At 41.1% G+C, this 10025-nt stretch overlaps 1 pseudogene; it reads left to right on the plus strand.

Annotated features, from left to right (window-relative positions):
• Window positions 1-411: 411 nt before the first annotated feature.
• On the plus strand, window positions 412-9590 carry LOC149979857 (uncharacterized; annotated as a pseudogene).
• Window positions 9591-10025: the final 435 nt, after the last annotated feature.

Genomic DNA, 10025 nt, shown 5'->3' on the forward strand with positions numbered 1-10025 from the left:
TCTCTGAAACCATTAACACTTGTAGCCAATGCATTTACCAAGTGTGCCAATCTGAATGCACGTTCTCTGCTTTACACTCAGGTTGTAATTTTATAACATACTTTTTGCAAAACTGTAAACACAACTCACTGCTTTACACTCAGTTTGCAATTTAATAACACACTTCTAGCAAAACTGTAAAAATTGGTCTCTACATTGCTACACTACTTCACCAATTGCCTTTCTAAATTGACACATGTGAAAACACTTTTAGATAATGAGTTCACCTACAAATCAGAGCTTGAGCACTATAAATAGGCCACAAGTAAACATTTGGTTTGGACAACAATGGAGGTCAATATTGGACAGAGAGTAAGAGAGGTGAGAACTAGAGGAGGATGAGGAGGAGGAGGAAGAGGAGGATGAGGAGGACAAGGAGGTGAAGAAGTAAGAGGAGGAGAAGGAAGAGGTGAAGTAGGATGGGGAGAAGGAGAGGAAGAGGAAGTCAGGAACACAATAATGGATGAAATCAGAGCGACTGTGGTTGACCATGTTGTAAACCATGGGATGAGCATGAGGGAGGCTGGGAAACGGGTTCAACCAAATCTGAGCGGCTATACTGCTGCAGGTATCGTTCGGATATTTCGAAATGAGAACCTGTAAGTAACTGTGCTGTAGTCTTACTGCTACAGTAATATGTACTGTACTTTCATAATGAGAAGGATCTATCACTAAAACCATTCAAATGTTTTTACAGAACTGTAAGAAAACCAGTATCTGGTGGAAGAGGTCGACTGTTCACCCCAGAGCAGGAGACCCACATTGTAAATATGGGCATTGCAAATAACTGCATCAGACTCAGAGAACTGCAGAACCACATAATGTCAGATGACACCATATTCTAAAATGTCAACAGAGTGAGTCTCTCTGCACTGTCTCGTTTACTGAAACATAACAGAATTTGGATGAAGCAGCTGTACAGAGTGCCTTTCGAAAGAAACTCAGACCGTGTAAAACAACTGAGATATGAATATGTGCAGATAAGCTATAGTATCCTATCATTGGTACTGGATCTGGACGTGTATGGTGCTACATCATATTGACTGATCCCTGTCTTTTCCTACTTTTCTACATTGTTTTGTCTTGTCTCTTTCAGAGAGTCATGGAGGTTGAAGCAGATGCAGTGCATCATGAGCTAATATATGTGGAAGAGGCGGGTTTCAACCTTGCAAAAACAAGGGGCCTCTACAGAAATATCATCGGACACCGTGCCATCATCAACGTCCCGGGACAACGTGGTGGCAATATAACAATGTGTGTGGCTATTAGTCACAACGGCGTCATTACAGTTTTTTCCAACTGTTTACACACGTTTTCAAAACTGTCTCCTTTTTTTCAAAACTCTACACACAATTCCCAAAACTGCACACACAAAATGCAAAATGCCTCACATCTCCTTCAAAATGTAACACTGCATTCAAAATGACATAAACACACGTCAGAATGAAGCATTGGCATCAAATGGCAAACACTGCTTTCATAATAGTACATTTGTGGATATACCATGTAAACACTGTTGTTCTAAATCTAAAGCTCTTTGGTCGTTCATAGGCTGATATCTACATTTCAATACAATGTTCTACAGTGAAAGTCATCTGCTGAGAGGGGTAACAAGTACACTGTAAACACCAATGCAATGTAGAAAATATGAAAATGAAAATATTTATTCGGGCAAATATTACTGTTGTATACAGTAGCATACAACAAAACCATAAACATATGTAAACCAAAAGTATATTCTTTAGAATACAGTAAAGAACACAATTGTGTGTGTGGGGGGACAGTCCAGGAATTGGTAGGGGGGGGGGGGGGGGGGGGGGGCAGTCACCAGTGCTAAGCTACCCTTCATCTCTTCTCCGGCCTGGGTCTGGCCACAATATTTCGTCCACATCACAAGATACGTTTTCTCTTGCCAAATATCAAGGGAAGTATCTCCTAGCATGGCGTATCCAACCTTGGACAGAGGCAACCTCTATGTCCCCACATGCGTCCTCCATTGCCTGGAGAAGCGGCATGCGGGCATAGGGTTGGCGATCATACACTTTCCAGCGCCGGGCTGAGAAGAATTACTCTATGGGATTTAGAAAATGTGAATATGGGGGTAGGTACAAAACTACAAATTGTGGATGGGTGGCAGACCGGTTTTGGACCAGAACAGCCCGGTGAAAACTAACATTGTCCCATAAAACCACAAATCTAGCAGGCTCCTGATCTGGATCAGGGACAAGCATTGTGTAAATTGCATCCAGAAAAGTGAGCATATGGCCGGTGTTGTACGGACCCAGTGTGGCATTGTGATGGAGGACCCCGTTTTGAGTGATGGCAGCACACATAGTTATATTACCCCCACGCTGTCCAGGGACATTGGTAAATGCCCTCTGTCCTATTACATTTCTTCTACGGCGCCTGGTTTTGGTGAGGTTGAAGCCAAACTCATCCACATAAATAAATTAATGGCGAATTACATGGGCATCCAGCTCCAATACTCTCTGTAACAGACAAAAGGATATACAGATGAGTAAATATGGTCTGAAGTACTGGAAGTAGTGTTGCAAACATACCTCTACAAAGTCATGTCGCATATTCTTGACTCTGTCAGAGTTTCTCTCAAATGGCACCTTGTAAAGTTGTTTCATCGTCACTCGGTGCCGTTGGAGGATGCGTTGTATGGTGGACAGGCTTACAGCATTGATGTTGTTAAATCTGGTGTCATTCTTCAAGATATGCTCTCTTATCTCTCGAATCCTAATTGCATTGTTGGCCAAAACCATATTTATAATTGCAGTCTCTTGTACATCTGTAAACAAGCGTCCTCGTCCTCCATGATGTCTTTGCCTTTCCACTACAGAATTCAAACACAGTATGTGTTCAGCATAGGAACTGTAAACAATGTACAAAAAAAATGTAGTACAGCATGATAACCAACCTCATTCATTCAATGCAGTGCAGTAAATGGATGGCTTAGAGTTACAAATGTTTATGCAATACTATGAAGTCATACGTATTTTACAGTACATTACTGTAATGCTAAAATAGTCATTAGATAGTTGCATACCTGTTCTCATTTCTGAAGGTTTGAATTATGGACGCCATTGTAAATCGACTCAAGTTGGGCTGGACTCTCAGTCCAGCCTCTCTCATGGTCAAACCGTGGTTGATCACATGATCAACAAGTGTTGCCCTAATCTCATCAGAGATAGCTCTCCTTCCTTCTCTTCTTTGCCCTCGTCCTCTTCTTCCTCTTCCTGTCCCTCCTACTCCTCTTGTTCTCTGTCCATTGTTGGCATCCATTGTTCAAAACAGTTAATCTGACCTATGACCTATTTATAGGCCTATACTACAGTAAAGCAGTGATTGGTTAGTGGTCAGTTAAGCTATTAGTGTTTGCACATGTTTGCACATGTGAGGAGTGTGTGTGGTGAATAAGTGTAGCATTTTGATTGGTTGTGTTTGGAAAAGGAAAGCAAGTCCCTTCCTGTTTGATTTTTGTGTTTTAGGTAGAGAATTGTGTGTAGTGTTTTGAAAAAAGTGTTTTATGCAATTGACAACTGAGTCAAAGGCTGAGAAATAGCTTATGGTTTTGGATATTTGGTGTGTAGTTTTGCACTTTGAGTGAGAGGTTTAAAAAATCGTGTGTCATGAAAAGATTTTGTGTGTAAGCAGTTGGAAAAAACTGTAAACATCATGCAATCCTAGGCCCATACAACACTGTACACATGATCACATTTCTGGACACCATCCACAACAGACTAATCCCTAATGACCAGGGGCCAGAGCAGCCCATGTACGTTATCATCTGGGACAATGATAGTTTCCACCGTGCTGCTGTGGTCCACAATTGGTTCACAGGTCACCCACTTTTCATCACACTCAATCTCCCCCATACTCTCCGTTCTTGAGTTCTATTGAAGAATTATCCTCTGCATGGAGTTGGAAGGTGTATGATCGCCAGCCCCACCAACGCATTCTACAGGCAATGGAGGAGGCTTGTGGACACATGGATCAGGGGTGATGCCAGGTCTGGATACGGGACTCAAGTCGATACTTTCCATGCTGCCCAGCTCAAGACAACATTGCATGTGATGTGGATGAAGTCTTATGGCCAGACCCACAAAGAAGGTGAGATGTAGCCACATTTTTTTCCTGTAATTTTTTTTCTAGCACAAATGTTTTTGTTTTCTTCTTACTGCACTTTTGATGTTTGAGGAGTGTTAGAACATTTTGAGAAGAATAAATAAAAAAGTTTTCCCCTTATTTGTATTGATAGTGTGTTATGTTTGGATAACACATCCATACTTTATACCTGTGTGTATGTGTGTTTTCTACATGTATGACAACACTTTATTGCCAACTGCCATGCCTTGCACACAGTGTTTTTCATTTATACTATCAGTGGGTAGTTGGTGCTTAGTGTGCTTATTCTAATGATGGTTTGTGTGTGCTGTATTGACACAAAAACTTATTTTTTAAAGACTTTGAAGAGTTTTGCAATAATTGTTTGCTTTTGCAAGAGATGTATAATGTTTTGCTGGTTTGGTGTAAGGTTTTGTGGTTAGTGTGTAGGGTTTTGTGGTTAGTGTGTAGGGTTTTGTGGTTAGTGTGTAGGGTTTTGTGGTTAGTGTGTAGGGTTTTGTGGTTAGTGTGTAGGGTTTTGTGGTTAGTGTGTAGGGTTTTGTGGTTAGTGTGTAGGGTTTTGTGGTTAGTGTGTAGGGTTTTGCAAAAATAGCCTATATTTTCAAAGATAGTGCCTAAGCAATCAGAAAAAAACTATAGTACCAAGCTGGCTCTCCTGATGCCGCAGAGATTCAAAAAGAGGACGACACACACACACACACACACACACACACACACACACACACACACACACGCACACACACACAGAGAGAGAGAGATAAAAGTATCAAGAGAAGGGACGACACACACTGATCTCTCATATGTGATGTGAGAGCAACATTGAGGTTCAACACATGAAAATACATTTCTGAGAGTCTTCACACTAGCAAATGTTGTTTACACCTGAAAATACACATCTATAAGAATCTTCACACCAGCAAATGTTGTTTACAAATGAAAATATCAATTTCTGAGAATCTTCACACCAGCGAACATTGTTTACACCTGAACATTCAGGGTGTGCGAAATTCCCAGAAACACCAGAGATTTCCTAGGTTCAAAAAAAATATTGACCAGTAGTAGACGAGAGCAGTGTGGTAATGCGCAGGATTTTATGGAAAAAAACAATTGAGAAGGAGGAAGTTATCCCTAAATGCTGATAGGTCAGTCCTAGGTCAGTCTTGCATTGTTACCCATTTGTTAAGGAGTTGGCATAGCAAGTGCAAACTGATCCTAGATCTGTCACCATGGAGCAACTTCTACCAACAGCGTCAAATCATTTTGTTCTGGTCTCAACACAACATCTTGTCAATTTGACAAAAATAGCAGACGCTGTAATATTTCACAAGTATCTATTGGTCCATAAACCTCATCACATTTCTAATAAACACAACATCAACTTGAATGTAAAGTAACTTCATGGCTTCAGTCCAGTCCGACCATATTTGTCATGTTGATACATTTCTGAGTGTATTGAAACTTTGCTTTAATCCAGTTCTTTGATGCTATAATCCACTGTAGATATGCACACATACACACAGACAACCCCCCCCCCCCCCCCACACACACACACACACACTCTCTGCGCTCCATCACACAACCATCTGTCCCCCAACCCCTGCTGTCTCCTGCTCTCTACGTCAACCCACAAAAGAACCATCATGCACCTAATCCAGTCCTCACACTCACTATATGGCCTCGTTGATAGAAATAGAGAAATCATCCTTAACTCTGCAGAAACAAACCCAGGTATTACGCTAATCTGAAACCAATACGATATCTTGTGCTTCACTAGAGTCTGTGTGAAGGAGATTGTGTTCCTTGGTGGGCGGAACAATGAATATGAGGAGAAGAGATGTGACGTATTGTTGGGATAGACTGCATGTACTGTATAGTGAGATAAAACACATGAAAGGAAGAAAAAATACATTGCTCAGTCACAGAGAACATGATTTCCAGGGACCACGCTTTAAAGATGACACTGGTTGAATACTGAACGCACACACATGCAAACACACACAGTTTATGGACATGGATGTTAAGCACACAGAGGAAGTACGCTGTGCCTTGAACATTATTGCCTGAGTAAAAATATATGGTGGGAAATGAAATTAAGGCAGACTACAATGTAAATCTTGACCTTTGATTAACACAAGTGAGAAAATGCTGTACCTTCTCTGTCTATATGGCCATGTCACATAAACACACACATTCCCTATCCATTCTTTCTCATCCCTTTGCCACCTACTGTTAGCACCAACGTTTTGGCATCTTCCACAAATTGTGGCTGCGAATCCACCATTAAAATGGTTTGACAGAATAAGATGAAGCTCTGGTAATATTGAGAACTATTGAAAAATAGCTGATATGCATTTTTCTACATTGTAATGGTAGGCTGAGGCACATAAAAGTCAAGTCAGCCCGTGCTCATGGTTGTCACAGGGGAAGTGAGATGATTATAAAGAAAAAAACTCACACACACACACACGCACACACACACACACACACACACACACACACACACACACACACACACACACACACACACACACACACACACACACACACACACACACACACACACACACACACACACACACACACACACACACAAAAATATATATATATCTTCAATATAGACTTCCGTCTTCTCTCCATCATTCCTTCTGGCTGTCTGCAATGCTTAAACCTATTCTCTCATCTATTCCATGAGCCCGCTCATCTTATTCCGCCTGGCTCATGTGTAATCTTGGATTACTTTTATAATTGCAAAGCTCTTGACTGCAATTTCATCTAAAATATATTTTTTTCACTGTCCTACTCCTTCATAAAGAGAGCAGAGGGGAAGTGAGGAGAGGTGAGGAGAGCTGAGAAGAGAAGAGGTAAGCAGGGCAATGCTGAGAGCATCTCAAACCAGACAGATCGTGAAGTGTACAGTTAGATCCTTTTAAGAAAGCTCTTTTAGTTAAAAAAAAAAACTAACAATTTAGAGAGCGACTAAACAGACCGATTCCGCATGTGTTTTTGTGTGTTGCTCATTAAAATAAAAACGAGACCTCAGTCTTGGGGGTGTGGTTCAATATGGCAGTTACTAATGTATGTACCCCATGAGACACCATAGGAACAAAGCCAGAATCACTTCCTCTAAATAGTCAGAATGAATCTAAGATAATTCATTTTGACGTTTTTGCAGAGGCGGTTCTAACTGTGCAATTCTACATCTAACTAATGTGTTTGGTGCAGTATTTCTCAAGTAAAAAAGGAGGTCTGTCTCACTGTCTGTGTGTTGGATAGACCACAGCTGTGTATCCGGTGTTAGTGGGCAAGTGAGCATTGTTGAAATCAAAACCCACTTTTTTATGACAACAATTATCCTATTTACAGTCAATTTTCGCACTAGAATAAATGTTTCTAACTAATATCGATTCCACATAGGCCGTTTCTATCAGAGAAGCTGTTCATTGCCTTTAGTTGCACTTTAAACATTCTGAAACCAAACATCCTTCCAATTATTCAACCGTCAGTGGATCTGTTTGAAATGTTCTCTTTTCAGCTCCAAAAGAAAATCACAGCTTCAACTTCTCTCTGTCCCAATTATTGGAGTGTGTCAGTTCAAATAATTAACACCAGCTGCTTCAGGATGTTTTTGATCCAGGCCCAAACCTTTTGATGGTACATTTTTTCATTAAAAAAAAACCTCTGTCTGATATGATTGTAACCACACATCACTTGCGCTACGCCGCATTAAAAAAAAAACATGTTTTGCTGAGAAATTTTAATGACAAAAATAAACGATCCAATATGCTGCGCTAGGCAGTGGCAGGGACTACAAGAAGCCCCTGGAGTGACACGGTGTCTGGAGGGACACGGTGTCTGATGTGATTTCACAATGCAGTGGACCACTCACGTCCCTTAACCTGTACCCCTACAGCACCGGTAAGATGTCAATGTCATCACTCATCAAAACACCTCAGAGAAAATTGTGAACTTCTTCCAAAATAGTGGCAAAAATGGCGAGCAGGTTGAGCAAGTTGAGGCAGTAGTCAATGAGGTGGAGAGGGCAGAACAGCCAGAAAGTCAAAGTGCAGTAGCAGATATATGGTAGCTAACTAGCTAGTCTCCCTCAGCATAAGGGTTGGCTAATGCTAATACGCAAGTGTTAGTGCTCAGTATCCTTAAGCTATTGGGTGTCAATGAGTTATTTAACAGTATATTATATAAGTCATGATATTAGGAAAGGTGTTTATTTCCAGCAAGTGTATTTGATGGGTTTCGCTTATGCAGCTAGCCACTACAGTAGCTACTGGCTACTAGCTAGCTGAGTTCAAAGAGATGAGAGAATGTTTTTCAGACAGTGACACAGTGCCCCCCTGTGGACTGAAGCTGAACTTAACTAAAACATTATATTTAACCTGTTTAAAATTAGCATTGTTGAGGTGGTAGAACTGAAACAATCAAATTAAATATAACCTATTCCATTCTACAGGTAAACATGATTCTCTCATGTCTGTTATTTTCGTATAGGCTATGAAACTATTTGTAACAAACTGGGAATTATTAAATTGGTGAAATTGTTTTATTGACCTTCATTTTTATTACTCTTTTTATTCACTTAGCTACTTACTTTTTCTATTGTTGTTGCAGTGTCGAAAGGTTAACCTGCAAGTAAGCATTTCATTGCACTGAGTACTCCATGTACAGTATATCATGTGTATATGACAAATAAACAAACTTGAACTTGAACTTAGAATGGAACGAGGAGGGCAGTGTCATGACATTGACGATTCACATGGAATTGGAATTGTTGTGCAATTTAAATGTTTAAATATGAAACTATTTGTAAAAATATCAAATGTAATTTTATCTTCTAAATGATAGAATTGTTTTCATAAGTGAACTATGCTCACTCAGTGGCCCCGCCCAAGTGAACAGGCATTGGTTGTGAACTATAAAACACTCCCTTCTCTGCCCCACTACAAAAGCCCATTGACGAAAGTCAACCTCTTCTGTTCCCGATGACGTGAGGACTGGTGTCCATACGTTTAGAAGGGCTAATATTGACTAACCCAATAAGCAACCGGACGGAGTCCGGTACTCAAAGGAGTGAATACGATAGGCTTCAGACTTTGCCTCCCTCATGTGTCCCTCAGTCTTCTCTTGGCCATTCGGCATGGGGTAATATGGTGCCTTTTCGCCAACAAAGCCAAAGCTTGGCTTCTCGTCTTGGGCCTTCAGCCCCAACTTGCCCACAGGATGAAGCCAACCCTCTCCACCCGCTTGACGCGGAATACCTTGACAAATTCGTTAAGAATTTTCCCACCTTTGACCCTGTTCCAGGTCAGCCAAACAATACTGAGACGTTCCTAGCTGACATAGAGGACACATTGGATGGCTACCCGAAAACTACGGGTTCTGACATGTGTCGAATAGACACATGACGAGGTTCATCTATCTACAACAGCAACACGTGCTAAATGACTATGCTAAACTTGCCACAGCTTTGTAATAAGAATTCAGTGGTTCTGCGACTCGCAAACACGATAGCTCACTGGCAAACACTGTCAAACAAGCTCAGAACGAACACCCACAAGCTTACTATCATAGGCTTCGTTCAGCTTACTTTGGCCTACTCACTGAAACAGGAATGGAAGAGCTGTTATCATTCAGACAAATGTTTCTGTCGAACATGTATCCAACCTTCATTACCTACTTGGGCCTTGCAGCCCACATTGGCTTGCATATCTTACAACTCAGAGAGCTTGCAAGCACAGACTTTGAGTCATCCAAAGCTCGCAATGCGAAGAGCCCCGACTACTCGGTTTTGAAGTTTGACCAGGAGCAGAGCACTCACTCCAGTTAGAGGGTGCATTTTC

This window comes from Oncorhynchus mykiss, chromosome 11 (genome assembly GCF_057628025.1).
Source record: "Oncorhynchus mykiss isolate SJ-2025 chromosome 11, ASM5762802v1, whole genome shotgun sequence".
NCBI lineage: Eukaryota > Metazoa > Chordata > Actinopteri > Salmoniformes > Salmonidae > Oncorhynchus > Oncorhynchus mykiss.